This window comes from Pinus tabuliformis, chromosome 4_2, assembly GCF_031772625.1.
Source record: "Pinus tabuliformis cultivar Carrire ecotype Pingquan chromosome 4_2, CPIR1, whole genome shotgun sequence".
Classification (NCBI taxonomy): domain Eukaryota; kingdom Viridiplantae; phylum Streptophyta; class Pinopsida; order Pinales; family Pinaceae; genus Pinus; species Pinus tabuliformis.
In genome coordinates, this window is record NC_142304.1 from 265,329,573 (window position 1) to 265,335,572 (window position 6,000).

At 37.2% G+C, this 6,000-nt stretch overlaps 1 pseudogene; it reads right to left on the bottom strand.

Moving 5' to 3' along the window:
* LOC149168999 (uncharacterized) overlaps nucleotides 1-3,158 on the bottom strand; it is a 55,487-nt pseudogene extending 52,329 nt beyond the window's left edge.
* Between the last annotated feature and the right edge of the window lie 2,842 nt (nucleotides 3,159-6,000).

Here is a 6,000-nt window from a genome sequence, read left to right on the forward strand (position 1 = left end):
TAACAATGTTGATTGATTCGGGTACTACCCATAATTTTATTCATTGTAAGATAGCCAAGGAATTGAATTGATTACTATATCCATCACCAGAGTGTCAAGTAATGGTTGCAAATGGAGGAACCATAAATTGCTCTTGAAAGTGCCATAATATCAAGCTATCCAAGGGATAATATGTCTTGAATAGTCAAATTATTTCCATTCCAATGGGTGGCGTGGATGTTGTACTAGGATTTCAATGGCTACAATCTTTGGGTACGATAGCTTTTAATTTTCAAGAACTTTTCTTGAATTTTTTTGGGAAGGAAAGGAGGTTGAATTAAGGGGTATCACAGGGAATCTGGCAAAGATAATTAGATCTAACCAGATGAAAAGGCCTCTAAAGAAAGAATAATGGGGCGAAATTGCACAATTATGTTCACTAGAGGTACCCACATCGAAATCATGTATTTCTCCATATCTCCAAAAAGTTCTAGAAAATCATTCCAAGGTATTTGAGACTCCCAAAGGCCCCCCACCTATTCATGATCATGATCATGCTATTCATTTGATTTCATGAAGTGTTCATCTAACCATTAGGCCTTATAGATATCCATATGCTCAAAAGAGTCAAATTGAATGTATGGTTGATGAAATGCTAGAGGTTGGTATAATTCAACCTAGTCAAAGTTCTTTCTCTGCTCCAGTGGTATTGGTACATAAGAAGGATGGATCATGGTGCATGTGTCCAGATTATAGGGAGCTCAACAAGCTTACTATTAAATATAAATTTCCCATTCCTGTCAATGATGAATTATTGGATGAATTACATGAAGAAATTTACTTAACCAAGTTGGATATTCATTCAGGATATCATCAAATTAGAATGAATATTGAAGAAATTCCAAAAACAATATTTATAACTCATGAGGGTCATTATGAATTTTTGTTCATGCCTTTTGGCCTTACCAATGCACCTTCTACATTTCAAGGTTTGATGAATTCCAATTTCAAACCCTTACTTAGAAAATTTGTGTTAGTATTTTTTGATAATATACTAATCTACATCAAGTCTTGGAAGGATCATGTTCAACATGTTGACAGGGTGCTCAAACTATTGGAGGAGAAACAAATATATGCAAAAATCTCCAATTGTTTCTTTGGAGTACAAGAGGTGGAATATTTGGGTACTCAGTTAGCTCATAACTCATCTTATCATCCTGAATCTGATGGGAAAACTGTGGTAGTGAACAAATGTTTGGAAGGATATCTTTGTTGCTTTTTATCTGATAAATAGACACAATGGGTCAAGTGGTTTCCTCTAGTTGAATGGTGGTATAACACTTCCTTCCACACTATAGAAAAAATGACCCCATTTATGGCACTTTATGGATATCATCCACCGTCCATCACACCATATTTAAAATAAAATTGTAAGGTTCAAGAAATGGAGGATCACATCGAGCATCAACAACAAGTTCTTAAACTCTTAAAGGATAACCTCACTTTGGTGCAAAATAGAATGAAACAACATGCAAATCAATATCGCAGCGAAAGAAGTTTTGATGTAGGTGACTGGGTATTTCTACGACTACAACCATACAAATAAATGTCCCTCAAGCAAGCTAAGAAGGATAATAAATTATCACCAAAGTATTATGGTTCGTACAAGGTGCTACAAAATATTGGTACTATGGCATACAAATTGGAGCTTCCTGCATCTTCTCGAGTGCACCCAGTTTTCCATGTTTCATGATTAAATAAGGTTATAGGTGAGAAGATCCCAATTCAAACAATATGGCCAGAACTTGACGAGGAATGAAAAATCATATTGGAACCCAAAGAAATAAAAAAAACAAGAAATCGATAGCGACAAAATCGATCAATTTCAGAGTATCTCATCAAGTGGAAGAACTTACCCGTTGAATATTCCACATGGGAGGATGAGAATTTTATCCAGAAGCATCCAGAACTACTCAAGCATTGAGAACAACACTTTTTGAAGGAGAGGGGCATGTTAGGTCCCTATACTACTAGTGTAAGCCCACTATTTTTATTGTTGTGCCCCTACAATATTATTGTTATGTCGACTCTAATTATATTAGGACCCCTTAGACTCCTATATAAATAAATGAGGTCTTGTCATTTGTATCATCCAAGAATTGTTCATTTGTGTAATGTAAAGGAGGTGAACCCCTTGAAGAGGTTGATTTTGAAGTTGTTGATCTATCTTTTCTATCTATTTGTGAGCTGGTTTCATAACAATGGCCATCAATATTACAATGGTTGCTAGGATGTTTTCACTGGTGTGTTTTGGTTGTGTTATCTTTTCCCCCTTTTTTCTTTTTCTTCTCCTCCTTAGAATCTTCTTGTTGCTCCTTTTGCTTCGATCCACTTGATTGCGCTCTTTTTAGACCTATTTTCTCTAGGTACTATGCCTGTACACAAGTCTCATCCATTGATTTGGACTTGAAAAAAATTACTTTCTCACGTAGATGACAACGCAAACCACCTAAATACTTGAGGAGTACATCTAGGTTCTTTGGAGAGATACCCAACATTATAGCCATATTTATGAATTCTGTGGTGTACTCCTACACAATTTTTCCCAACCTTTTCCTGAAGTAATGCCATCGAATCCACTGGTCCTCCTCATATCCAATGGGATAAAAGTTTAACTTAATGAGGGTTTTGAAATACTCCCACTTAGTCACTGGAGGTTCTCCCTCCAACCTCAGGGTTTTCATGTGGCTCTCCCACCAAGTCATTACATGGCCCTCTAATGAGATCTTTTGCCCTTCCTCGATCGGATGAACAATGAAATAAATTTCTAGTTGTTGTAACTAATGGTTCAAATTCAGAGCATTGATCTTGCCATACTAAGGCTTGATATTGACTTTTTCTTCCCTTTTGAACAAGGATTGATTCATGACACTTGTATTGGGTTGATATTTTCTGGGCTCTTTCTTTGTCTAGTTCTCTGTGTCTTCCCAATCTCCCAATACCCCTTGTGATTTTTCCTCTGCATTTGAACCCCCATCTTCTCCACATATCCCCATCTTATTTATTAGGGCCACTATGAGGAAGTTTACATTGCAGTTTATATCCGCAACTTTTTGTTCAAGCTGTGAAAACCTCACCTCTGCAAGATCACGAGGTTCATTTACAGATTCGTCGCCCATGATTAGGCTTTTACGAGATTTTTTGCCCCACCAATCTAGATCCTGGCAATCTCCACAAAAACAAAATAAACCTACTATGATACCAAATGATCTGTAAACTGTTATGGATATTCCACCAGACATTTCATCACAAAAAATCTAATAATATTATATTAAAACTATAGAAATTTTTCACTATTACAGTTTATTAAACTTTAAGATCTATGGATCTAATTGTAATTAGTGCATGCATGCGAATGGAAATTATGCAGAAAAGTAGAGACCGACAAAATAAGCACACACATAAACACGAGACACAAGATATTATCTCTGGGAAACCCTTTTGGGAGAAAACCCAATTGGAAGGTGAGGTCGCTTCGCTCTCTTTCTCTGTCTGGAAATATGGTTGCAGGTACAAAAAAATAATGTTTGTGGCCCATGCAATACTATAGTGCACAAATCCTCTCTAAGTGCTCTACCTCCAATCTCTCATGGCTATCTTTGTTCAGCTATGGAACAAAATTCTCTTGAGAGAATGGAATTCCTCTTCCTCCTAGTGGCTTGGTTATAACACAACTCGATAGCCTACTAGTGGTTAATTTTGACTACATCAACTCTTAACTAGAGTTACAAAGTAGAATCTTCTAGATTCTTTTACATCAAAAACACATGGCTAGTCCCTTTTCCATAAATAACGGGGGCTAACATGACATCCTCCAAAACTATAAGTGTCAAAACACGAAGGTCAAATTCTGAGTGGCATAAATTTTAAATACGGACTCTGATTGACACGCTTCTTACATTGTTGGAAAGGTCTCTATTTGTAGAATAGAATTAAAAGATACCACACCAAAGCGACAAATTTTTACCCCAAAAAAATTTCGTTGATGCCTCAAAATGCTCCCAAAAGGTTTCAAATCCCATTTCGTGAAACTGGGTCCCACCGATAAAGATGGTCTCATGAGCTTATTCCTCCACTTTCCCCCCTCCAAATGCATCAATATGGATGAAACGAAATATAATGATCCAATTCAGATCACACCTCCCCATTTTAGGAGGCTTTTGGTCCCCAAAATCTTTTACTAAATGAGGTGACGTAATTTTTCCTCCACCTTCTCTCTGATGTACCATTTAGCTTTACTTGGAAGTTATCCCTTCAACCCAATCTACCTAAGGTCATTCTTCCCCTGACTTGTAGTTCTAGACCTATTTTACAAAATTGTATCTTCTCTCAACTTTTCCTGAGCATTTGGTACGAAATCCTCTGCAAAAGGTAGGACATGTTCCTCTTCCGGATCTAGCATGGAAGGCTCATAGAGTTTCAAATTCTCTACATTCACAATTGAATAAATATGCATATATGGTGGTAGATTAAGTCAATCAACAATATCACCCACCTTTTCCAGTATCTCAAAAGGGACCATACCTTAGATCCTTGATTTTCATACTAGGTCCCTGCAGCCTCTCCTTGTTCAACTGTAGTCATACTTTGACTAACACCTTGAATGGTTTCTATGTTCTATGTTGATCATGCTTGACCTTATACTTCTCCTGTGACTTCTACAATTTTTCCTGTACCTGTAGATATATCTTCCTGATCTTTTCTATAAATTTTTCAGCCCTCAAAGCATTTCCTGTAAGCTCTTCCCTCACTCCTCCTTATTTCCCATATGCAATATCCATTGGTGAAGGTGGAAAATATACAAAACAAGTATCAAATGGGGAATTTCTTGTAGAAGTGTGGACTTCTCAGTTATACGAATGTTGTATATATACCGTATTTTCATCCCAAGTCTTCAGATGCTTCTAGTTGTATCCCCTGAGAAGCTACATCATAATCTTGTTGACTACTTATCTCTACCCATCTGTTTGTGGATTGAATGTTGTAGACCTCTTCAACTTTGTGTCCATATTCTCCCACAATGTAGTCCAAATTTGACTGAGAAATCTTGTGTCCATGTCTGAAGTTATGCTCCTCGGTATCCCAAAGTGCATCTAGACCTGTCCAAAGAACAAGTTTGTTGCTTCTGCATCCTTGACTAATAGTTGTTGTTAATTTCTTAAGTGAATGATTTAGTTTCAAAGCATTGAGTTTCTTTTAAATTGCAAGTAGGTTTTATTTCAAGCATCCATTTACTCTTGTATTTGAAGCACTGTACTGCAAATTGGAAAACATTACTCTTGGATTGAATTGACCGCCTCAGACTTAGTACACTCTTGAAATAGAAAATTGCAGCTAGATTGATAATTAATGTAGGATAAATAGGAGTTAAAAAGACACCTTTTATACCTCAACATTTTGGCACCGTTTCCGGGGAGAGTGTAGCCATTTCTTTTTTTCAGAGAGTAGTGTGCATCTGGTGAGTGCCTGCTAGGAGAGAATTGGGTATTAAAAATGGAAGGTAAGAACCTGCGTACGGAGCATGTAACGGCCTTGCTCCCTCACCCTCTTTCTATTAGATTTGTTAACTTTTTTTTGGGTAGAAATAAACATTTGAGTTGTGTGTATGACTAAGAAAAAAAACTTGAAAATACTCCTAAACCACTACCCAAGCCTGATAAAGCTAAGGGATCGGTGACCCTTGGTCGATCAACCTCCATAGACGAAATCATTAAGCAAGCTGAATCTCAACCATCAGTGGGCCCCAGAAAATTTGCTTCTAGACAACCTACTGGTTCCCTGTGGGCCACAGTTTCACCATCTGTAGCATTTGCTAAGGTGCACAACCAAACAGAAGAGACTAAGCAATATTTTCAAGAAATTGAGAATTCTTGCCCAATTTCTTTTCAGGAAGGGAACTCTAGCAATCTCCACAAAGGAGGAGGAGAAACAGGGGGAATAGAAGAGCCAAAATCCCCTCTC